The sequence below is a fragment of the Microcebus murinus genome, chromosome 20, assembly GCF_040939455.1.
Source record: "Microcebus murinus isolate Inina chromosome 20, M.murinus_Inina_mat1.0, whole genome shotgun sequence".
Classification (NCBI taxonomy): domain Eukaryota; kingdom Metazoa; phylum Chordata; class Mammalia; order Primates; family Cheirogaleidae; genus Microcebus; species Microcebus murinus.
Window position 1 is genome coordinate 40,490,463 of NC_134123.1, and position 24,975 is coordinate 40,515,437.

Here is a 24,975-nt window from a genome sequence, read left to right on the forward strand (position 1 = left end):
CCCCTCCACCCAGGGGCCAGACCTTAAACAGTCACCCGCAAGAGAATCCTGGTCCCAAAGAAGCCTTCTGGGGGACCCGTGCTGAGAGAGGTTGTGGGCATGGCCCGCTGGGGCTCTGCCCGACCCAGGTCTGGGAGATGCAACCTCCCAGCTCTGGGTCCCTGCAGGAAGTGTCGGCAAGAACAGGGCCAGTCCTCCAAAGGCCCAGGTGCAGGGAGCCCAGGCCAAGCAGCCTGTGGAAGAAGCCACATGCCGTGCCACCCCGGGAACACGACTGTAGGTCACGGCCCCTGCCACCTCCTCCTCCTCCTCCTCCTCCTCCTGCTCCTCCTCCTCTCCCCGACATGGAGCAGGGCTCAGAGACACCTCAGACGCTGCTAGCAAAGTCCAAAGGGCATCGGTTGCTCCTCCAAAGCGCACCCCCGACCCCCAGCAGGCCGCGTTGTCCAGCCAGCCCCTGGGCCTCCCCGGGGTGCCCGGCACAAAAGTGCAGACACCCACCTGACTGGCAATATCAGCTTGAGGACGTTTCTGCCACTCTAAGGACCCGCAGGCCAGCTGGGCCTCCGGGCAGGCAGGACAGAGAGCCCCGGAATCCGACGCGGCGGAGAGCTGGGTGTACGTCCCCACCAGGAGGCGGTCCCCACCTCCACGGCTCTCCCCTCGCGGGGAGCGGCAGCCGCAGGGCCTCAGAGAAGACACCAGGCTGGGCCCCCGCGGCACAGTGGGGGCACGTGCCCCGCGCGAGACTGCTGCGGCCGCCCTGCTGCCGGGTTCCTGGAGGGCTTCCTGGAAGCAGCGTCCACACCAAGCCCTTGGAAGGCCCAGGCGACGGAGGAGCCCGAGGTGGGGAGGAGCGAGTCAGGCAGGGGCCAAGGTGATGGGCCGGGCGGGGAGGAGCGTGTCACGCAGGGGCAGAGGACGGTGACAGGCCGGGCGGGAAGGAGCCGGTCAGGCAGGGGACCAGGACAGTGACGGGCCTGGCGGGGGAGGAGCGCCTCAGGCTGGGGCAGAGGAGACTGGGCTGGGTAGGGGTCAGGGTTACAGTTAGGGCGCCATTCACAATCGCAAAGATGTGGAAGCGCCCCGAGTGCCCATCGATCCACGGGTGCATTAATGAAATGTGGCGCGTGGACACCACGGAGTGCCGTTCAGCTATGAGGAACAGCGGTGAGAGGGCACCTCTCGTGTTCTCCCGGCCAGAGCTGGAACCCGTTCCAGTAAGCCAAGTGTCCCAAGAACGGACACAAGAGCGCCACGTGCGCGCGCTCGCCGGCAGATTGGTAGGAACCGATGGACACCTAAGTGGACACAGAGGAATCGCCTTCATCGGGTGGGTGTCGGGCGGGCGTGGGGAGGGGATGGGCGTGCACATCCATTAGGAATGGGGTGGGTGCGCACCAACCGGGGCATGGGCGCACTTGAAGCTCTGACCCGAGGGGGGAGGCGGGGACAGGGCGATGCAGCTGACCTTAACATTGGTACCCCCACCATACGCTGGGAGAAAATGAGAAATAAATGAATCAGAAAACGGGGGGGAGGGGGGCACGGGCAATACATGTCACCTCAATACGTGGACTCCCATGATCTGCTCGGAGAGAGAGAGAAAAGGAAATGTAATCATAGAGATAAGAGACACCTTTTCAGAAAATGAATCCGAAAAGAAAAGTAAAATGAGGCCTGTGGAGCAGGTCTGCGTGTGACTCCGGATCCCCCAACATCCAGTGCCACCACCAAAGATTCCTATGTGTAGCCCGTAGAACCCCAAAAGCAACGGGACGAGTTCTGGTCACATACTCGCTCAAAATGACGTCCTGGAATTCTCCTGGAACTCCCTCCCCTCTCAGCCTCTCAAGGTTTCCTCCAGCGTGTCGGTTCCCACAGACCAGACCTTTGGTCTGACACCTGACAGTCCAGATGCCACGCATGCTGCCGCGTGGCGGCGGTGTCACGGCTCGGGACAAGAGGAGGCCCCACGGTGCGGGCTGGGGCGCCAGGCACCGCGACGGGCGCTGAGGGTGGGGGTGATCCCCCGGACCGCCGCCGCGCTCCCAGAAAGGGGACAGAACAAGAGGCAAAAAACAAAAAAAACAAAAGCCTACGGCACCCGGTATTCCCGGGCGGGCTCCCATCCAAGTACTAACCAGGCCCCACCCTGCTTAGCTTCGGAGATCAGACGAGACCGGGCGCGTTCAGGCCGGCTTGGCCGGAGACGGTGGAGGGCGCCCCTGCCCCGCTCAAGAAGCCGAGCCTCTCTGCGCTTCCCCTCGCCGGCCGGGTCCGGCGGGCTCCGCGGGACTGGGGAGAGGGGCGGGGCGGCGTGGGGGCTGTCCACACACACACACACACACACACACACACGCGTGCGCGCGCGCGCGAGATGGGCCTCCACGGGTGGACCCGCCAAGGTGGAGACCTTCCAGCCCCCCTCCTCTCCTCGCCTCGCCTCCTTCACCTACCCGCCCCCCACCCCCAGCGCGCCGCCGCTGCTGACTGCGCACGCGCGCGCGCGCGCGGGGCGCTCGACCTTTGCCCCCAGCCAGGGGCCGCCCTCCCCCACAAACCCTTTCAGCTGTGCCCCCCGCCCTGTGCGTGGGCTGCCGCCTATTCCCCAGGGCCAGGGCTGGGGCACAGCGCATGGGGGAGGGGAGCGAGTGTAGGGGCGTCTCTCGGGATGTGTCCCATGGGTGGGGTGGGGTGGGGTGGGGTGGGGTGGGGTGGGGTGGTTTGGGGGGCTCTGAAGAAATCAATCCCCTCTGTCTCCTCCCTCTGGAAAACCCCCAAGCCCTTGGAGAACTGCGGGCACCGCTACCGTGGGGGCCGGACCCTGCTCTGTGTCCTTCTCTGGCCCGGTCCAAGGGGCCTGGGCCTGGCCCGGGGTGGATTGGACCCCAACCACCCCGGGGTGTGGACTTGCTAAAAATCGGCGATTAGCTATTGGATTCGAGCTTCATCTGGGTCATTTCACTAATGAATGCACCGAAAAGAGTTTCCTAATACATCTGTGAGGGTGGCAACTGAAAGAGAAATTTAAAGCTGACAGAATAGGCGAGGAAAGGCACAGGAGATTTCCAAACCCAGTAAGGAAGCCTTTCCCGAAATGGAAGAAAGAAAGGAGCAAATGAAAACACCGGTAGCCCGCCGGGGTCAGAGTCTGCTCATTAGAGAAAGTACCCTGACCAGGTTCACCCGTGGGTGGGTGGCGAGCTAGCGGCATTCAGAAGAGCGAGGCCCACAGTCTGTGCAGAAGACACCTGCACTCGGGCGTGTGTGGCGGCTCGATTCACAAGCAGCTCAGATGTTAAACCAAGGAGAAGCCAGGGAGTTCCCAACGCCCCAGGTGTCCTCAGCCCACGACTGGCTGCTGTGAAAATGCGAAGCCCGGGTCCCGGTCTCAGAGCAGGACAACCAGGAGGTGTGATGTACACCCCGGGGTTCCCAGGAGGATCAGGCTGAAGCTTGGACTTGGCCTCAAAGTGTCCCCTCGCCTGGCCACCCCCTTCCCCTTCCTGCTCCTCTACTCCTGGTGCCCCTCCACCCAGGGGCCAGACCTTAAACAGTCACCCGCAAGAGAATCCTGGTCCCAAAGAAGCCTTCTGGGGGACCCGTGCTGAGAGAGGTTGTGGGCATGGCCCGCTGGGGCTCTGCCCGACGCAGGTCTGGGAGATGCAACCTCCCAGCTCTGGGTCCCTGCAGGAAGTGTCGGCAAGAACAGGGCCAGTCCTCCAAAGGCCCAGGTGCAGGGAGCCCAGGCCAAGCAGCCTGTGGAAGAAGCCACATGCCGTGCCACCCCGGGAACACGACTGTAGGTCACGGCCCCTGCCACCTCCTCCTCCTCCTCCTCCTCCTCCTGCTCCTCCTCCTCTCCCCGACATGGAGCAGGGCTCAGAGACACCTCAGACGCTGCTAGCAAAGTCCAAAGGGCATCGGTTGCTCCTCCAAAGCGCACCCCCGACCCCCAGCAGGCCGCGTTGTCCAGCCAGCCCCTGGGCCTCCCCGGGGTGCCCGGCACAAAAGTGCAGACACCCACCTGACTGGCAATATCAGCTTGAGGACGTTTCTGCCACTCTAAGGACCCGCAGGCCAGCTGGGCCTCCGGGCAGGCAGGACAGAGAGCCCCGGAATCCGACGCGGCGGAGAGCTGGGTGTACGTCCCCACCAGGAGGCGGTCCCCACCTCCACGGCTCTCCCCTCGCGGGGAGCGGCAGCCGCAGGGCCTCAGAGAAGACACCAGGCTGGGCCCCCGCGGCACAGTGGGGGCACGTGCCCCGCGCGAGACTGCTGCGGCCGCCCTGCTGCCGGGTTCCTGGAGGGCTTCCTGGAAGCAGCGTCCACACCAAGCCCTTGGAAGGCCCAGGCGACGGAGGAGCCCGAGGTGGGGAGGAGCGAGTCAGGCAGGGGCCAAGGTGATGGGCCGGGCGGGGAGGAGCGTGTCACGCAGGGGCAGAGGACGGTGACAGGCCGGGCGGGAAGGAGCCGGTCAGGCAGGGGACCAGGACAGTGACGGGCCTGGCGGGGGAGGAGCGCCTCAGGCTGGGGCAGAGGAGACTGGGCTGGGTAGGGGTCAGGGTTACAGTTAGGGCGCCATTCACAATCGCAAAGATGTGGAAGCGCCCCGAGTGCCCATCGATCCACGGGTGCATTAATGAAATGTGGCGCGTGGACACCACGGAGTGCCGTTCAGCTATGAGGAACAGCGGTGAGAGGGCACCTCTCGTGTTCTCCCGGCCAGAGCTGGAACCCGTTCCAGTAAGCCAAGTGTCCCAAGAACGGACACAAGAGCGCCACGTGCGCGCGCTCGCCGGCAGATTGGTAGGAACCGATGGACACCTAAGTGGACACAGAGGAATCGCCTTCATCGGGTGGGTGTCGGGCGGGCGTGGGGAGGGGATGGGCGTGCACATCCATTAGGAATGGGGTGGGTGCGCACCAACCGGGGCATGGGCGCACTTGAAGCTCTGACCCGAGGGGGGAGGCGGGGACAGGGCGATGCAGCTGACCTTAACATTGGTACCCCCACCATACGCTGGGAGAAAATGAGAAATAAATGAATCAGAAAACGGGGGGGAGGGGGGCACGGGCAATACATGTCACCTCAATACGTGGACTCCCATGATCTGCTCGGAGAGAGAGAGAAAAGGAAATGTAATCATAGAGATAAGAGACACCTTTTCAGAAAATGAATCCGAAAAGAAAAGTAAAATGAGGCCTGTGGAGCAGGTCTGCGTGTGACTCCGGATCCCCCAACATCCAGTGCCACCACCAAAGATTCCTACGTGTAGCCCGTAGAACCCCAAAAGCAACGGGACGAGTTCTGGTCACATACTCGCTCAAAATGACGTCCTGGAATTCTCCTGGAACTCCCTCCCCTCTCAGCCTCTCAAGGTTTCCTCCAGCGTGTCGGTTCCCACAGACCAGACCTTTGGTCTGACACCTGACAGTCCAGATGCCACGCATGCTGCCGCGTGGCGGCGGTGTCACGGCTCGGGACAAGAGGAGGCCCCACGGTGCGGGCTGGGGCGCCAGGCACCGCGACGGGCGCTGAGGGTGGGGGTGATCCCCCGGACCGCCGCCGCGCTCCCAGAAAGGGGACAGAACAAGAGGCAAAAAACAAAAAAAACAAAAGCCTACGGCACCCGGTATTCCCGGGCGGGCTCCCATCCAAGTACTAACCAGGCCCCACCCTGCTTAGCTTCGGAGATCAGACGAGACCGGGCGCGTTCAGGCCGGCTTGGCCGGAGACGGTGGAGGGCGCCCCTGCCCCGCTCAAGAAGCCGAGCCTCTCTGCGCTTCCCCTCGCCGGCCGGGTCCGGCGGGCTCCGCGGGACTGGGGAGAGGGGCGGGGCGGCGTGGGGGCTGTCCACACACACACACACACACACACACACACGCGTGCGCGCGCGCGCGAGATGGGCCTCCACGGGTGGACCCGCCAAGGTGGAGACCTTCCAGCCCCCCTCCTCTCCTCGCCTCGCCTCCTTCACCTACCCGCCCCCCACCCCCAGCGCGCCGCCGCTGCTGACTGCGCACGCGCGCGCGGGGCGCTCGACCTTTGCCCCCAGCCAGGGGCCGCCCTCCCCCACAAACCCTTTCAGCTGTGCCCCCCGCCCTGTGCGTGGGCTGCCGCCTATTCCCCAGGGCCAGGGCTGGGGCACAGCGCATGGGGGAGGGGAGCGAGTGTAGGGGCGTCTCTCGGGATGTGTCCCATGGGTGGGGTGGGGTGGGGTGGGGTGGGGTGGGGTGGGGTGGTTTGGGGGGCTCTGAAGAAATCAATCCCCTCTGTCTCCTCCCTCTGGAAAACCCCCAAGCCCTTGGAGAACTGCGGGCACCGCTACCGTGGGGGCCGGACCCTGCTCTGTGTCCTTCTCTGGCCCGGTCCAAGGGGCCTGGGCCTGGCCCGGGGTGGATTGGACCCCAACCACCCCGGGGTGTGGACTTGCTAAAAATCGGCGATTAGCTATTGGATTCGAGCTTCATCTGGGTCATTTCACTAATGAATGCACCGAAAAGAGTTTCCTAATACATCTGTGAGGGTGGCAACTGAAAGAGAAATTTAAAGCTGACAGAATAGGCGAGGAAAGGCACAGGAGATTTCCAAACCCAGTAAGGAAGCCTTTCCCGAAATGGAAGAAAGAAAGGAGCAAATGAAAACACCGGTAGCCCGCCGGGGTCAGAGTCTGCTCATTAGAGAAAGTACCCTGACCAGGTTCACCCGTGGGTGGGTGGCGAGCTAGCGGCATTCAGAAGAGCGAGGCCCACAGTCTGTGCAGAAGACACCTGCACTCGGGCGTGTGTGGCGGCTCGATTCACAAGCAGCTCAGATGTTAAACCAAGGAGAAGCCAGGGAGTTCCCAACGCCCCAGGTGTCCTCAGCCCACGACTGGCTGCTGTGAAAATGCGAAGCCCGGGTCCCGGTCTCAGAGCAGGACAACCAGGAGGTGTGATGTACACCCCGGGGTTCCCAGGAGGATCAGGCTGAAGCTTGGACTTGGCCTCAAAGTGTCCCCTCGCCTGGCCACCCCCTTCCCCTTCCTGCTCCTCTACTCCTGGTGCCCCTCCACCCAGGGGCCAGACCTTAAACAGTCACCCGCAAGAGAATCCTGGTCCCAAAGAAGCCTTCTGGGGGACCCGTGCTGAGAGAGGTTGTGGGCATGGCCCGCTGGGGCTCTGCCCGACGCAGGTCTGGGAGATGCAACCTCCCAGCTCTGGGTCCCTGCAGGAAGTGTCGGCAAGAACAGGGCCAGTCCTCCAAAGGCCCAGGTGCAGGGAGCCCAGGCCAAGCAGCCTGTGGAAGAAGCCACATGCCGTGCCACCCCGGGAACACGACTGTAGGTCACGGCCCCTGCCACCTCCTCCTCCTCCTCCTCCTCCTCCTGCTCCTCCTCCTCTCCCCGACATGGAGCAGGGCTCAGAGACACCTCAGACGCTGCTAGCAAAGTCCAAAGGGCATCGGTTGCTCCTCCAAAGCACACCCCCGACCCCCAGCAGGCCGCGTTGTCCAGCCAGCCCCTGGGCCTCCCCGGGGTGCCCGGCACAAAAGTGCAGACACCCACCTGACTGGCAATATCAGCTTGAGGACGTTTCTGCCACTCTAAGGACCCGCAGGCCAGCTGGGCCTCCGGGCAGGCAGGACAGAGAGCCCCGGAATCCGACGCGGCGGAGAGCTGGGTGTACGTCCCCACCAGGAGGCGGTCCCCACCTCCACGGCTCTCCCCTCGCGGGGAGCGGCAGCCGCAGGGCCTCAGAGAAGACACCAGGCTGGGCCCCCGCGGCACAGTGGGGGCACGTGCCCCGCGCGAGACTGCTGCGGCCGCCCTGCTGCCGGGTTCCTGGAGGGCTTCCTGGAAGCAGCGTCCACACCAAGCCCTTGGAAGGCCCAGGCGACGGAGGAGCCCGAGGTGGGGAGGAGCGAGTCAGGCAGGGGCCAAGGTGATGGGCCGGGCGGGGAGGAGCGTGTCACGCAGGGGCAGAGGACGGTGACAGGCCGGGCGGGAAGGAGCCGGTCAGGCAGGGGACCAGGACAGTGACGGGCCTGGCGGGGGAGGAGCGCCTCAGGCTGGGGCAGAGGAGACTGGGCTGGGTAGGGGTCAGGGTTACAGTTAGGGCGCCATTCACAATCGCAAAGATGTGGAAGCGCCCCGAGTGCCCATCGATCCACGGGTGCATTAATGAAATGTGGCGCGTGGACACCACGGAGTGCCGTTCAGCTATGAGGAACAGCGGTGAGAGGGCACCTCTCGTGTTCTCCCGGCCAGAGCTGGAACCCGTTCCAGTAAGCCAAGTGTCCCAAGAACGGACACAAGAGCGCCACGTGCGCGCGCTCGCCGGCAGATTGGTAGGAACCGATGGACACCTAAGTGGACACAGAGGAATCGCCTTCATCGGGTGGGTGTCGGGCGGGCGTGGGGAGGGGATGGGCGTGCACATCCATTAGGAATGGGGTGGGTGCGCACCAACCGGGGCATGGGCGCACTTGAAGCTCTGACCCGAGGGGGGAGGCGGGGACAGGGCGATGCAGCTGACCTTAACATTGGTACCCCCACCATACGCTGGGAGAAAATGAGAAATAAATGAATCAGAAAACGGGGGGGAGGGGGGCACGGGCAATACATGTCACCTCAATACGTGGACTCCCATGATCTGCTCGGAGAGAGAGAGAAAAGGAAATGTAATCATAGAGATAAGAGACACCTTTTCAGAAAATGAATCCGAAAAGAAAAGTAAAATGAGGCCTGTGGAGCAGGTCTGCGTGTGACTCCGGATCCCCCAACATCCAGTGCCACCACCAAAGATTCCTACGTGTAGCCCGTAGAACCCCAAAAGCAACGGGACGAGTTCTGGTCACATACTCGCTCAAAATGACGTCCTGGAATTCTCCTGGAACTCCCTCCCCTCTCAGCCTCTCAAGGTTTCCTCCAGCGTGTCGGTTCCCACAGACCAGACCTTTGGTCTGACACCTGACAGTCCAGATGCCACGCATGCTGCCGCGTGGCGGCGGTGTCACGGCTCGGGACAAGAGGAGGCCCCACGGTGCGGGCTGGGGCGCCAGGCACCGCGACGGGCGCTGAGGGTGGGGGTGATCCCCCGGACCGCCGCCGCGCTCCCAGAAAGGGGACAGAACAAGAGGCAAAAAACAAAAAAAACAAAAGCCTACGGCACCCGGTATTCCCGGGCGGTCTCCCATCCAAGTACTAACCAGGCCCGACCCTGCTTAGCTTCGGAGATCAGACGAGACCGGGCGCGTTCAGGCCGGCTTGGCCGGAGACGGTGGAGGGCGCCCCTGCCCCGCTCAAGAAGCCGAGCCTCTCTGCGCTTCCCCTCGCCGGCCGGGTCCGGCGGGCTCCGCGGGACTGGGGAGAGGGGCGGGGCGGCGTGGGGGGCTGTCCACACACACACACACACACACGCGTGCGCGCGCGCGCGAGATGGGCCTCCACGGGTGGACCCGCCAAGGTGGAGACCTTCCAGCCCCCCTCCTCTCCTCGCCTCGCCTCCTTCACCTACCCGCCCCCCACCCCCAGCGCGCCGCCGCTGCTGACTGCGCACGCGCGCGCGGGGCGCTCGACCTTTGCCCCCAGCCAGGGGCCGCCCTCCCCCACAAACCCTTTCAGCTGTGCCCCCCGCCCTGTGCGTGGGCTGCCGCCTATTCCCCAGGGCCAGGGCTGGGGCACAGCGCATGGGGGAGGGGAGCGAGTGTAGGGGCGTCTCTCGGGATGTGTCCCATGGGTGGGGTGGGGTGGGGTGGGGTGGGGTGGGGTGGGGTGGTTTGGGGGGCTCTGAAGAAATCAATCCCCTCTGTCTCCTCCCTCTGGAAAACCCCCAAGCCCTTGGAGAACTGCGGGCACCGCTACCGTGGGGGCCGGACCCTGCTCTGTGTCCTTCTCTGGCCCGGTCCAAGGGGCCTGGGCCTGGCCCGGGGTGGATTGGACCCCAACCACCCCGGGGTGTGGACTTGCTAAAAATCGGCGATGAGCTATTGGATTCGAGCTTCATCTGGGTCATTTCACTAATGAATGCTCCGAAAAGAGTTTCCTAATACATCTGTGAGGGTGGCAACTGAAAGAGAAATTTAAAGCTGACAGAATAGGCGAGGAAAGGCACAGGAGATTTCCAAACCCAGTAAGGAAGCCTTTCCCGAAATGGAAGAAAGAAAGGAGCAAATGAAAACACCGGTAGCCCGCCGGGGTCAGAGTCTGCTCCTTAGAGAAAGTACCCTGACCAGGTTCACCCGTGGGTGGGTGGCGAGCTAGCGGCATTCAGAAGAGCGAGGCCCGCAGTCTGTGCAGAAGACACCTGCACTCGGGCGTGTGTGGCGGCACGATTCACAAGCAGCTCAGATGTTAAACCAAGGAGAAGCCAGGGAGTTCCCAACGCCCCAGGTGTCCTCAGCCCACGACTGGCTGCTGTGAAAATGCGAAGCCCGGGTCCCGGTCTCAGAGCAGGACAACCAGGAGGTGTGATGTACACCCCGGGGTTCCCAGGAGGATCAGGCTGAAGCTTGGACTTGGCCTCAAAGTGTCCCCTCGCCTGGCCACCCCCTTCCCCTTCCTGCTCCTCTACTCCTGGTGCCCCTCCACCCAGGGGCCAGACCTTAAACAGTCACCCGCAAGAGAATCCTGGTCCCAAAGAAGCCTTCTGGGGGACCCGTGCTGAGAGAGGTTGTGGGCATGGCCCGCTGGGGCTCTGCCCGACCCAGGTCTGGGAGATGCAACCTCCCAGCTCTGGGTCCCTGCAGGAAGTGTCGGCAAGAACAGGGCCAGTCCTCCAAAGGCCCAGGTGCAGGGAGCCCAGGCCAAGCAGCCTGTGGAAGAAGCCACATGCCGTGCCACCCCGGGAACACGACTGTAGGTCACGGCCCCTGCCACCTCCTCCTCCTCCTCCTCCTCCTCCTGCTCCTCCTCCTCTCCCCGACATGGAGCAGGGCTCAGAGACACCTCAGACGCTGCTAGCAAAGTCCAAAGGGCATCGGTTGCTCCTCCAAAGCGCACCCCCGACCCCCAGCAGGCCGCGTTGTCCAGCCAGCCCCTGGGCCTCCCCGGGGTGCCCGGCACAAAAGTGCAGACACCCACCTGACTGGCAATATCAGCTTGAGGACGTTTCTGCCACTCTAAGGACCCGCAGGCCAGCTGGGCCTCCGGGCAGGCAGGACAGAGAGCCCCGGAATCCGACGCGGCGGAGAGCTGGGTGTACGTCCCCACCAGGAGGCGGTCCCCACCTCCACGGCTCTCCCCTCGCGGGGAGCGGCAGCCGCAGGGCCTCAGAGAAGACACCAGGCTGGGCCCCCGCGGCACAGTGGGGGCACGTGCCCCGCGCGAGACTGCTGCGGCCGCCCTGCTGCCGGGTTCCTGGAGGGCTTCCTGGAAGCAGCGTCCACACCAAGCCCTTGGAAGGCCCAGGCGACGGAGGAGCCCGAGGTGGGGAGGAGCGAGTCAGGCAGGGGCCAAGGTGATGGGCCGGGCGGGGAGGAGCGTGTCACGCAGGGGCAGAGGACGGTGACAGGCCGGGCGGGAAGGAGCCGGTCAGGCAGGGGACCAGGACAGTGACGGGCCTGGCGGGGGAGGAGCGCCTCAGGCTGGGGCAGAGGAGACTGGGCTGGGTAGGGGTCAGGGTTACAGTTAGGGCGCCATTCACAATCGCAAAGATGTGGAAGCGCCCCGAGTGCCCATCGATCCACGGGTGCATTAATGAAATGTGGCGCGTGGACACCACGGAGTGCCGTTCAGCTATGAGGAACAGCGGTGAGAGGGCACCTCTCGTGTTCTCCCGGCCAGAGCTGGAACCCGTTCCAGTAAGCCAAGTGTCCCAAGAACGGACACAAGAGCGCCACGTGCGCGCGCTCGCCGGCAGATTGGTAGGAACCGATGGACACCTAAGTGGACACAGAGGAATCGCCTTCATCGGGTGGGTGTCGGGCGGGCGTGGGGAGGGGATGGGCGTGCACATCCATTAGGAATGGGGTGGGTGCGCACCAACCGGGGCATGGGCGCACTTGAAGCTCTGACCCGAGGGGGGAGGCGGGGACAGGGCGATGCAGCTGACCTTAACATTGGTACCCCCACCATACGCTGGGAGAAAATGAGAAATAAATGAATCAGAAAACGGGGGGGAGGGGGGCACGGGCAATACATGTCACCTCAATACGTGGACTCCCATGATCTGCTCGGAGAGAGAGAGAAAAGGAAATGTAATCATAGAGATAAGAGACACCTTTTCAGAAAATGAATCCGAAAAGAAAAGTAAAATGAGGCCTGTGGAGCAGGTCTGCGTGTGACTCCGGATCCCCCAACATCCAGTGCCACCACCAAAGATTCCTACGTGTAGCCCGTAGAACCCCAAAAGCAACGGGACGAGTTCTGGTCACATACTCGCTCAAAATGACGTCCTGGAATTCTCCTGGAACTCCCTCCCCTCTCAGCCTCTCAAGGTTTCCTCCAGCGTGTCGGTTCCCACAGACCAGACCTTTGGTCTGACACCTGACAGTCCAGATGCCACGCATGCTGCCGCGTGGCGGCGGTGTCACGGCTCGGGACAAGAGGAGGCCCCACGGTGCGGGCTGGGGCGCCAGGCACCGCGACGGGCGCTGAGGGTGGGGGTGATCCCCCGGACCGCCGCCGCGCTCCCAGAAAGGGGACAGAACAAGAGGCAAAAAACAAAAAAAACAAAAGCCTACGGCACCCGGTATTCCCGGGCGGGCTCCCATCCAAGTACTAACCAGGCCCGACCCTGCTTAGCTTCGGAGATCAGACGAGACCGGGCGCGTTCAGGCCGGCTTGGCCGGAGACGGTGGAGGGCGCCCCTGCCCCGCTCAAGAAGCCGAGCCTCTCTGCGCTTCCCCTCGCCGGCCGGGTCCGGCGGGCTCCGCGGGACTGGGGAGAGGGGCGGGGCGGCGTGGGGGGCTGTCCACACACACACACACACACACGCGTGCGCGCGCGCGCGAGATGGGCCTCCACGGGTGGACCCGCCAAGGTGGAGACCTTCCAGCCCCCCTCCTCTCCTCGCCTCGCCTCCTTCACCTACCCGCCCCCCACCCCCAGCGCGCCGCCGCTGCTGACTGCGCACGCGCGCGCGGGGCGCTCGACCTTTGCCCCCAGCCAGGGGCCGCCCTCCCCCACAAACCCTTTCAGCTGTGCCCCCCGCCCTGTGCGTGGGCTGCCGCCTATTCCCCAGGGCCAGGGCTGGGGCACAGCGCATGGGGGAGGGGAGCGAGTGTAGGGGCGTCTCTCGGGATGTGTCCCATGGGTGGGGTGGGGTGGGGTGGGGTGGGGTGGGGTGGGGTGGTTTGGGGGGCTCTGAAGAAATCAATCCCCTCTGTCTCCTCCCTCTGGAAAACCCCCAAGCCCTTGGAGAACTGCGGGCACCGCTACCGTGGGGGCCGGACCCTGCTCTGTGTCCTTCTCTGGCCCGGTCCAAGGGGCCTGGGCCTGGCCCGGGGTGGATTGGACCCCAACCACCCCGGGGTGTGGACTTGCTAAAAATCGGCGATTAGCTATTGGATTCGAGCTTCATCTGGGTCATTTCACTAATGAATGCACCGAAAAGAGTTTCCTAATACATCTGTGAGGGTGGCAACTGAAAGAGAAATTTAAAGCTGACAGAATAGGCGAGGAAAGGCACAGGAGATTTCCAAACCCAGTAAGGAAGCCTTTCCCGAAATGGAAGAAAGAAAGGAGCAAATGAAAACACCGGTAGCCCGCCGGGGTCAGAGTCTGCTCATTAGAGAAAGTACCCTGACCAGGTTCACCCGTGGGTGGGTGGCGAGCTAGCGGCATTCAGAAGAGCGAGGCCCACAGTCTGTGCAGAAGACACCTGCACTCGGGCGTGTGTGGCGGCTCGATTCACAAGCAGCTCAGATGTTAAACCAAGGAGAAGCCAGGGAGTTCCCAACGCCCCAGGTGTCCTCAGCCCACGACTGGCTGCTGTGAAAATGCGAAGCCCGGGTCCCGGTCTCAGAGCAGGACAACCAGGAGGTGTGATGTACACCCCGGGGTTCCCAGGAGGATCAGGCTGAAGCTTGGACTTGGCCTCAAAGTGTCCCCTCGCCTGGCCACCCCCTTCCCCTTCCTGCTCCTCTACTCCTGGTGCCCCTCCACCCAGGGGCCAGACCTTAAACAGTCACCCGCAAGAGAATCCTGGTCCCAAAGAAGCCTTCTGGGGGACCCGTGCTGAGAGAGGTTGTGGGCATGGCCCGCTGGGGCTCTGCCCGACCCAGGTCTGGGAGATGCAACCTCCCAGCTCTGGGTCCCTGCAGGAAGTGTCGGCAAGAACAGGGCCAGTCCTCCAAAGGCCCAGGTGCAGGGAGCCCAGGCCAAGCAGCCTGTGGAAGAAGCCACATGCCGTGCCACCCCGGGAACACGACTGTAGGTCACGGCCCCTGCCACCTCCTCCTCCTCCTCCTCCTCCTCCTGCTCCTCCTCCTCTCCCCGACATGGAGCAGGGCTCAGAGACACCTCAGACGCTGCTAGCAAAGTCCAAAGGGCATCGGTTGCTCCTCCAAAGCGCACCCCCGACCCCCAGCAGGCCGCGTTGTCCAGCCAGCCCCTGGGCCTCCCCGGGGTGCCCGGCACAAAAGTGCAGACACCCACCTGACTGGCAATATCAGCTTGAGGACGTTTCTGCCACTCTAAGGACCCGCAGGCCAGCTGGGCCTCCGGGCAGGCAGGACAGAGAGCCCCGGAATCCGACGCGGCGGAGAGCTGGGTGTACGTCCCCACCAGGAGGCGGTCCCCACCTCCACGGCTCTCCCCTCGCGGGGAGCGGCAGCCGCAGGGCCTCAGAGAAGACACCAGGCTGGGCCCCCGCGGCACAGTGGGGGCACGTGCCCCGCGCGAGACTGCTGCGGCCGCCCTGCTGCCGGGTTCCTGGAGGGCTTCCTGGAAGCAGCGTCCACACCAAGCCCTTGGAAGGCCCAGGCGACGGAGGAGCCCGAGGTGGGGAGGAGCGAGTCAGGCAGGGGCCAAGGTGATGGGCCGGGCGGGGAGGAGCGTGTCACGCAGGGGCAGAGGACGGTGACAGGCCGGGCGGGAAGGAGCCGGTCAGGCAGGGGACCAGGACAGTGACGGGCCTGGCGGGGGAGGAGCGCCTCAGGCTGGGGCAGAGGAGACTGGGCTGGGTAGGGGTCAGGGTTACAGTTAGGGCGCCATTCACAATCGCAAAGATGTGGAAGCGCCCCGAGTGCCCATCGATCCACGGGTGCATTAATGAAATGTGGCGCGTGGACACCACGGAGTGCCGTTCAGCTATGAGGAACAGCGGTGAGAGGGCACCTCTCGTGTTCTCCCGGCCAGAGCTGGAACCCGTTCCAGTAAGCCAAGTGTCCCAAGAACGGACACAAGAGCGCCACGTGCGCGCGCTCGCCGGCAGATTGGTAGGAACCGATGGACACCTAAGTGGACACAGAGGAATCGCCTTCATCGGGTGGGTGTCGGGCGGGCGTGGGGAGGGGATGGGCGTGCACATCCATTAGGAATGGGGTGGGTGCGCACCAACCGGGGCATGGGCGCACTTGAAGCTCTGACCCGAGGGGGGAGGCGGGGACAGGGCGATGCAGCTGACCTTAACATTGGTACCCCCACCATACGCTGGGAGAAAATGAGAAATAAATGAATCAGAAAACGGGGGGGAGGGGGGCACGGGCAATACATGTCACCTCAATACGTGGACTCCCATGATCTGCTCGGAGAGAGAGAGAAAAGGAAATGTAATCATAGAGATAAGAGACACCTTTTCAGAAAATGAATCCGAAAAGAAAAGTAAAATGAGGCCTGTGGAGCAGGTCTGCGTGTGACTCCGGATCCCCCAACATCCAGTGCCACCACCAAAGATTCCTACGTGTAGCCCGTAGAACCCCAAAAGCAACGGGACGAGTTCTGGTCACATACTCGCTCAAAATGACGTCCTGGAATTCTCCTGGAACTCCCTCCCCTCTCAGCCTCTCAAGGTTTCCTCCAGCGTGTCGGTTCCCACAGACCAGACCTTTGGTCTGACACCTGACAGTCCAGATGCCACGCATGCTGCCGCGTGGCGGCGGTGTCACGGCTCGGGACAAGAGGAGGCCCCACGGTGCGGGCTGGGGCGCCAGGCACCGCGACGGGCGCTGAGGGTGGGGGTGATCCCCCGGACCGCCGCCGCGCTCCCAGAAAGGGGACAGAACAAGAGGCAAAAAACAAAAAAAACAAAAGCCTACGGCACCCGGTATTCCCGGGCGGTCTCCCATCCAAGTACTAACCAGGCCCGACCCTGCTTAGCTTCGGAGATCAGACGAGACCGGGCGCGTTCAGGCCGGCTTGGCCGGAGACGGTGGAGGGCGCCCCTGCCCCGCTCAAGAAGCCGAGCCTCTCTGCGCTTCCCCTCGCCGGCCGGGTCCGGCGGGCTCCGCGGGACTGGGGAGAGGGGCGGGGCGGCGTGGGGGGCTGTACACACACACACACACACACACGCGTGCGCGCGCGCGCGAGATGGGCCTCCACGGGTGGACCCGCCAAGGTGGAGACCTTCCAGCCCCCCTCCTCTCCTCGCCTCGCCTCCTTCACCTACCCGCCCCCCACCCCCAGCGCGCCGCCGCTGCTGACTGCGCACGCGCGCGCGGGGCGCTCGACCTTTGCCCCCAGCCAGGGGCCGCCCTCCCCCACAAACCCTTTCAGCTGTGCCCCCCGCCCTGTGCGTGGGCTGCCGCCTATTCCCCAGGGCCAGGGCTGGGGCACAGCGCATGGGGGAGGGGAGCGAGTGTAGGGGCGTCTCTCGGGATGTGTCCCATGGGTGGGGTGGGGTGGGGTGGGGTGGGGTGGGGTGGGGTGGTTTGGGGGGCTCTGAAGAAATCAATCCCCTCTGTCTCCTCCCTCTGGAAAACCCCCAAGCCCTTGGAGAACTGCGGGCACCGCTACCGTGGGGGCCGGACCCTGCTCTGTGTCCTTCTCTGGCCCGGTCCAAGGGGCCTGGGCCTGGCCCGGGGTGGATTGGACCCCAACCACCCCGGGGTGTGGACTTGCTAAAAATCGGCGATGAGCTATTGGATTCGAGCTTCATCTGGGTCATTTCACTAATGAATGCTCCGAAAAGAGTTTCCTAATACATCTGTGAGGGTGGCAACTGAAAGAGAAATTTAAAGCTGACAGAATAGGCGAGGAAAGGCACAGGAGATTTCCAAACCCAGTAAGGAAGCCTTTCCCGAAATGGAAGAAAGAAAGGAGCAAATGAAAACACCGGTAGCCCGCCGGGGTCAGAGTCTGCTCCTTAGAGAAAGTACCCTGACCAGGTTCACCCGTGGGTGGGTGGCGAGCTAGCGGCATTCAGAAGAGCGAGGCCCGCAGTCTGTGCAGAAGACACCTGCACTCGGGCGTGTGTGGCGGCACGATTCACAAGCAGCTCAGATGTTAAACCAAGGAGAAGCCAGGGAGTTCCCAACGCCCCAGGTGTCCTCAGCCCACGACTGGCTGCTGTGAAAATGCGAAGCCCGGGTCCCGGTCTCAGAGCAGGACAACCAGGAGGTGTGATGTACACCCCGGGGTTCCCAGGAGGATCAGGCTGAAGCTTGGACTTGGCCTCAAAGTGTCCCCTCGCCTGGCCACCCCCTTCCCCTTCCTGCTCCTCTACTCCTGGTGCCCCTCCACCCAGGGGCCAGACCTTAAACAGTCACCCGCAAGAGAATCCTGGTCCCAAAGAAGCCTTCTGGGGGACCCGTGCTGAGAGAGGTTGTGGGCATGGCCCGCTGGGGCTCTGCCCGACCCAGGTCTGGGAGATGCAACCTCCCAGCTCTGGGTCCCTGCAGGAAGTGTCGGCAAGAACAGGGCCAGTCCTCCAAAGGCCCAGGTGCAGGGAGCCCAGGCCAAGCAGCCTGTGGAAGAAGCCACATGCCGTGCCACCCCGGGAACACGACTGTAGGTCACGGCCCCTGCCACCTCCTCCTCCTCCTCCTCCTCCTCCTGCTCCTCCTCCTCTCCCCGACATGGAGCAGGGCTCAGAGACACCTCAGACGCTGCTAGCAAAGTCCAAAGGGCATCGGTTGCTCCTCCAAAGCGCACCCCCGACCCCCAGCAGGCCGCGTTGTCCAGCCAGCCCCTGGGCCTCCCCGGGGTGCCCGGCACAAAAGTGCAGACACCCACCTGACTGGCAATATCAGCTTGAGGACGTTTCTGCCACTCTAAGGACCCGCAGGCCAGCTGGGCCTCCGGGCAGGCAGGACAGAGAGCCCCGGAATCCGACGCGGCGGAGAGCTGGGTGTACGTCCCCACCAGGAGGCGGTCCCCACCTCCACGGCTCTCCCCTCGCGGGGAGCGGCAGCCGCAGGGCCTCAGAGAAGACACCAGGCTGGGCCCCCGCGGCACAGTGGGGGCACGTGCCCCGCGCGAGACTGCTGCGGCCGCCCTGCTGCCGGGTTCCTGGAGGGCTTCCTGGAAGCAGCGTCCACACCAAGCCCTTGGAAGGCCCAGGCGACGGAGGAGCCCGAGGTGGGGAGGAGCGAGTCAGGCAGGGGCCAAGGTGATGGGCCGGGCGGGGAGGAGCGTGTCACGCAGGGGCAGAGGACGGTGACAGGCCGGGCGGGAAGGAGCCGGTCAGGCAGGGGACCAGGACAGTGACGGGCCTGGCGGGGGAGGAGCGCCTCAGGCTGGGGCAGAGGAGACTGGGCTGGGTAGGGGTCAGGGTTACAGTTAGGGCGCCATTCACAATCGCAAAGATGTGGAAGCGCCCCGAGTGCCCATCGATCCACGGGTGCATTAATGAAATGTGGCGCGTGGACACCACGGAGTGCCGTTCAGCTATGAGGAACAGCGGTGAGAGGGCACCTCTCGTGTTCTCCCGGCCAGAGCTGGAACCCGTTCCAGTAAGCCAAGTGTCCCAAGAACGGACACAAGAGCGCCACGTGCGCGCGCTCGCCGGCAGATTGGTAGGAACCGATGGACACCTAAGTGGACACAGAGGAATCGCCTTCATCGGGTGGGTGTCGGGCGGGCGTGGGGAGGGGATGGGCGTGCACATCCATTAGGAATGGGGTGGGTGCGCACCAACCGGGGCATGGGCGCACTTGAAGCTCTGACCCGAGGGGGGAGGCGGGGACAGGGCGATGCAGCTGACCTTAACATTGGTACCCCCACCATACGCTGGGAGAAAATGAGAAATAAATGAATCAGAAAACGGGGGGGAGGGGGGCACGGGCAATACATGTCACCTCAATACGTGGACTCCCATGATCTGCTCGGAGAGAGAGAGAAAAGGAAATGTAATCATAGAGATAAGAGACACCTTTTCAGAAAATGAATCCGAAAAGAAAAGTAAAATGAGGCCTGTGGAGCAGGTCTGCGTGTGACTCCGGATCCCCCAACATCCAGTGCCACCACCAAAGATTCCTACGTGTAGCCCGTAGAACCCCAAAAGCAACGGGACGAGTTCTGGTCACATACTCGCTCAAAATGACGTCCTGGAATTCTCCTGGAACTCCCTCCCCTCTCAGCCTCTCAAGGTTTCCTCCAGCGTGTCGGTTCCCACAGACCAGACCTTTGGTCTGACACCTGACAGTCCAGATGCCACGCATGCTGCCGCGTGGCGGCGGTGTCACGGCTCGGGACAAGAGGAGGCCCCACGGTGCGGGCTGGGGCGCCAGGCACCGCGACGGGCGCTGAGGGTGGGGGTGATCCCCCGGACCGCCGCCGCGCTCCCAGAAAGGGGACAGAACAAGAGGCAAAAAACAAAAAAAACAAAAGCCTACGGCACCCGGTATTCCCGGGCGGGCTCCCATCCAAGTACTAACCAGGCCCCACCCTGCTTAGCTTCGGAGATCAGACGAGACCGGGCGCGTTCAGGCCGGCTTGGCCGGAGACGGTGGAGGGCGCCCCTGCCCCGCTCAAGAAGCCGAGCCTCTCTGCGCTTCCCCTCGCCGGCCGGGTCCGGCGGGCTCCGCGGGACTGGGGAGAGGGGCGGGGCGGCGTGGGGGGCTGTCCACACACACACACACACACACGCGTGCGCGCGCGCGCGAGATGGGCCTCCACGGGTGGACCCGCCAAGGTGGAGACCTTCCAGCCCCCCTCCTCTCCTCGCCTCGCCTCCTTCACCTACCCGCCCCCCACCCCCAGCGCGCCGCCGCTGCTGACTGCGCACGCGCGCGCGCGCGGGGCGCTCGACCTTTGCCCCCAGCCAGGGGCCGCCCTCCCCCACAAACCCTTTCAGCTGTGCCCCCCGCCCTGTGCGTGGGCTGCCGCCTATTCCCCAGGGCCAGGGCTGGGGCACAGCGCATGGGGGAGGGGAGCGAGTGTAGGGGCGTCTCTCGGGATGTGTCCCATGGGTGGGGTGGGGTGGGGTGGGGTGGGGTGGGGTGGGGTGGTTTGGGGGGCTCTGAAGAAATCAATCCCCTCTGTCTCCTCCCTCTGGAAAACCCCCAAGCCCTTGGAGAACTGCGGGCACCGCTACCGTGGGGGCCGGACCCTGCTCTGTGTCCTTCTCTGGCCCGGTCCAAGGGGCCTGGGCCTGGCCCGGGGTGGATTGGACCCCAACCACCCCGGGGTGTGGACTTGCTAAAAATCGGCGATGAGCTATTGGATTCGAGCTTCATCTGGGTCATTTCACTAATGAATGCTCCGAAAAGAGTTTCCTAATACATCTGTGAGGGTGGCAACTGAAAGAGAAATTTAAAGCTGACAGAATAGGCGAGGAAAGGCACAGGAGATTTCCAAACCCAGTAAGGAAGCCTTTCCCGAAATGGAAGAAAGAAAGGAGCAAATGAAAACACCGGTAGCCCGCCGGGGTCAGAGTCTGCTCCTTAGAGAAAGTACCCTGACCAGGTTCACCCGTGGGTGGGTGGCGAGCTAGCGGCATTCAGAAGAGCGAGGCCCGCAGTCTGTGCAGAAGACACCTGCACTCGGGCGTGTGTGGCGGCACGATTCACAAGCAGCTCAGATGTTAAACCAAGGAGAAGCCAGGGAGTTCCCAACGCCCCAGGTGTCCTCAGCCCACGACTGGCTGCTGTGAAAATGCGAAGCCCGGGTCCCGGTCTCAGAGCAGGACAACCAGAAGGTGTGATGTACACCCCGGGGTTCCCAGGAGGATCAGGCTGAAGCTTGGACTTGGCCTCAAAGTGTCCCCTCGCCTGGCCACCCCCTTCCCCTTCCTGCTCCTCTACTCCTGGTGCCCCTCCACCCAGGGGCCAGACCTTAAACAGTCACCCGCAAGAGAATCCTGGTCCCAAAGAAGCCTTCTGGGGGACCCGTGCTGAGAGAGGTTGTGGGCATGGCCCGCTGGGGCTCTGCCCGACCCAGGTCTGGGAGATGCAACCTCCCAGCTCTGGGTCCCTGCAGGAAGTGTCGGCAAGAACAGGGCCAGTCCTCCAAAGGCCCAGGTGCAGGGAGCCCAGGCCAAGCAGCCTGTGGAAGAAGCCACATGCCGTGCCACCCCGGGAACACGACTGTAGGTCACGGCCCCTGCCACCTCCTCCTCCTCCTCCTCCTCCTCCTGCTCCTCCTCCTCTCCCCGACATGGAGCAGGGCTCAGAGACACCTCAGACGCTGCTAGCAAAGTCCAAAGGGCATCGGTTGCTCCTCCAAAGCGCACCCCCGACCCCCAGCAGGCCGCGTTGTCCAGCCAGCCCCTGGGCCTCCCCGGGGTGCCCGGCACAAAAGTGCAGACACCCACCTGACTGGCAATATCAGCTTGAGGACGTTTCTGCCACTCTAAGGACCCGCAGGCCAGCTGGGCCTCCGGGCAGGCAGGACAGAGAGCCCCGGAATCCGACGCGGCGGAGAGCTGGGTGTACGTCCCCACCAGGAGGCGGTCCCCACCTCCACGGCTCTCCCCTCGCGGGGAGCGGCAGCCGCAGGGCCTCAGAGAAGACACCAGGCTGGGCCCCCGCGGCACAGTGGGGGCACGTGCCCCGCGCGAGACTGCTGCGGCCGCCCTGCTGCCGGGTTCCTGGAGGGCTTCCTGGAAGCAGCGTCCACACCAAGCCCTTGGAAGGCCCAGGCGACGGAGGAGCCCGAGGTGGGGAGGAGCGAGTCAGGCAGGGGCCAAGGTGATGGGCCGGGCGGGGAGGAGCGTGTCACGCAGGGGCAGAGGACGGTGACAGGCCGGGCGGGAAGGAGCCGGTCAGGCAGGGGACCAGGACAGTGACGGGCCTGGCGGGGGAGGAGCGCCTCAGGCTGGGGCAGAGGAGACTGGGCTGGGTAGGGGTCAGGGTTACAGTTAGGGCGCCATTCACAATCGCAAAGATGTGGAAGCGCCCCGAGTGCCCATCGATCCACGGGTGCATTAATGAAATGTGGCGCGTGGACACCACGGAGTGCCGTTCAGCTATGAGGAACAGCGGTGAGAGGGCACCTCTCGTGTTCTCCCGGCCAGAGCTGGAACCCGTTCCAGTAAGCCAAGTGTCCCAAGAACGGACACAAGAGCGCCACGTGCGCGCGCTCGCCGGCAGATTGGTAGGAACCGATGGACACCTAAGTGGACACAGAGGAATCGCCTTCATCGGGTGGGTGTCGGGCGGGCGTGGGGAGGGGATGGGCGTGCACATCCATTAGGAATGGGGTGGGTGCGCACCAACCGGGGCATGGGCGCACTTGAAGCTCTGACCCGAGGGGGGAGGCGGGGACAGGGCGATGCAGCTGACCTTAACATTGGTACCCCCACCATACGCTGGGAGAAAATGAGAAATAAATGAATCAGAAAACGGGGGGGAGGGGGGCACGGGCAATACATGTCACCTCAATACGTGGACTCCCATGATCTGCTCGGAGAGAGAGAGAAAAGGAAATGTAATCATAGAGATAAGAGACACCTTTTCAGAAAATGAATCCGAAAAGAAAAGTAAAATGAGGCCTGTGGAGCAGGTCTGCGTGTGACTCCGGATCCCCCAACATCCAGTGCCACCACCAAAGATTCCTACGTGTAGCCCGTAGAACCCCAAAAGCAACGGGACGAGTTCTGGTCACATACTCGCTCAAAATGACGTCCTGGAATTCTCCTGGAACTCCCTCCCCTCTCAGCCTCTCAAGGTTTCCTCCAGCGTGTCGGTTCCCACAGACCAGACCTTTGGTCTGACACCTGACAGTCCAGATGCCACGCATGCTGCCGCGTGGCGGCGGTGTCACGGCTCGGGACAAGAGGAGGCCCCACGGTGCGGGCTGGGGCGCCAGGCACCGCGACGGGCGCTGAGGGTGGGGGTGATCCCCCGGACCGCCGCCGCGCTCCCAGAAAGGGGACAGAACAAGAGGCAAAAAACAAAAAAAACAAAAGCCTACGGCACCCGGTATTCCCGGGCGGGCTCCCATCCAAGTACTAACCAGGCCCCACCCTGCTTAGCTTCGGAGATCAGACGAGACCGGGCGCGTTCAGGCCGGCTTGGCCGGAGACGGTGGAGGGCGCCCCTGCCCCGCTCAAGAAGCCGAGCCTCTCTGCGCTTCCCCTCGCCGGCCGGGTCCGGCGGGCTCCGCGGGACTGGGGAGAGGGGCGGGGCGGCGTGGGGGGCTGTCCACACACACACACACACACACGCGTGCGCGCGCGCGCGAGATGGGCCTCCACGGGTGGACCCGCCAAGGTGGAGACCTTCCAGCCCCCCTCCTCTCCTCGCCTCGCCTCCTTCACCTACCCGCCCCCCACCCCCAGCGCGCCGCCGCTGCTGACTGCGCACGCGCGCGCGGGGCGCTCGACCTTTGCCCCCAGCCAGGGGCCGCCCTCCCCCACAAACCCTTTCAGCTGTGCCCCCCGCCCTGTGCGTGGGCTGCCGCCTATTCCCCAGGGCCAGGGCTGGGGCACAGCGCATGGGGGAGGGGAGCGAGTGTAGGGGCGTCTCTCGGGATGTGTCCCATGGGTGGGGTGGGGTGGGGTGGGGTGGGGTGGGGTGGGGTGGTTTGGGGGGCTCTGAAGAAATCAATCCCCTCTGTCTCCTCCCTCTGGAAAACCCCCAAGCCCTTGGAGAACTGCGGGCACCGCTACCGTGGGGGCCGGACCCTGCTCTGTGTCCTTCTCTGGCCCGGTCCAAGGGGCCTGGGCCTGGCCCGGGGTGGATTGGACCCCAACCACCCCGGGGTGTGGACTTGCTAAAAATCGGCGATGAGCTATTGGATTCGAGCTTCATCTGGGTCATTTCACTAATGAATGCTCCGAAAAGAGTTTCCTAATACATCTGTGAGGGTGGCAACTGAAAGAGAAATTTAAAGCTGACAGAATAGGCGAGGAAAGGCACAGGAGATTTCCAAACCCAGTAAGGAAGCCTTTCCCGAAATGGAAGAAAGAAAGGAGCAAATGAAAACACCGGTAGCCCGCCGGGGTCAGAGTCTGCTCCTTAGAGAAAGTACCCTGACCAGGTTCACCCGTGGGTGGGTGGCGAGCTAGCGGCATTCAGAAGAGCGAGGCCCGCAGTCTGTGCAGAAGACACCTGCACTCGGGCGTGTGTGGCGGCACGATTCACAAGCAGCTCAGATGTTAAACCAAGGAGAAGCCAGGGAGTTCCCAACGCCCCAGGTGTCCTCAGCCCACGACTGGCTGCTGTGAAAATGCGAAGCCCGGGTCCCGGTCTCAGAGCAGGACAACCAGGAGGTGTGATGTACACCCCGGGGTTCCCAGGAGGATCAGGCTGAAGCTTGGACTTGGCCTCAAAGTGTCCCCTCGCCTGGCCACCCCCTTCCCCTTCCTGCTCCTCTACTCCTGGTGCCCCTCCACCCAGGGGCCAGACCTTAAACAGTCACCCGCAAGAGAATCCTGGTCCCAAAGAAGCCTTCTGGGGGACCCGTGCTGAGAGAGGTTGTGGGCATGGCCCGCTGGGGCTCTGCCCGACCCAGGTCTGGGAGATGCAACCTCCCAGCTCTGGGTCCCTGCAGGAAGTGTCGGCAAGAACAGGGCCAGTCCTCCAAAGGCCCAGGTGCAGGGAGCCCAGGCCAAGCAGCCTGTGGAAGAAGCCACATGCCGTGCCACCCCGGGAACACGACTGTAGGTCACGGCCCCTGCCACCTCCTCCTCCTCCTCCTCCTCCTCCTGCTCCTCCTCCTCTCC

General features: G+C 63.8%; 7 pseudogenes; all 7 read right to left on the reverse strand.

The window, feature by feature from the left end:
* Nucleotides 1–2,095: 2,095 nt before the first annotated feature.
* Nucleotides 2,096–2,214, reverse strand: LOC142862885 (uncharacterized; annotated as a pseudogene).
* Nucleotides 2,215–5,624: 3,410 nt separating this feature from the next.
* LOC142862886 (uncharacterized) lies at nt 5,625–5,743 on the reverse strand (annotated as a pseudogene).
* Nucleotides 5,744–9,147: 3,404 nt separating this feature from the next.
* LOC142862736 (uncharacterized) lies at nt 9,148–9,266 on the reverse strand (annotated as a pseudogene).
* Nucleotides 9,267–12,663: 3,397 nt separating this feature from the next.
* LOC142862858 (uncharacterized) lies at nt 12,664–12,782 on the reverse strand (annotated as a pseudogene).
* A 3,397-nt stretch (nt 12,783–16,179) lies between these two features.
* LOC142862737 (uncharacterized) lies at nt 16,180–16,298 on the reverse strand (annotated as a pseudogene).
* Nucleotides 16,299–19,695: 3,397 nt separating this feature from the next.
* LOC142862887 (uncharacterized) lies at nt 19,696–19,814 on the reverse strand (annotated as a pseudogene).
* A 3,401-nt stretch (nt 19,815–23,215) lies between these two features.
* LOC142862888 (uncharacterized) lies at nt 23,216–23,334 on the reverse strand (annotated as a pseudogene).
* Between the last annotated feature and the right edge of the window lie 1,641 nt (nt 23,335–24,975).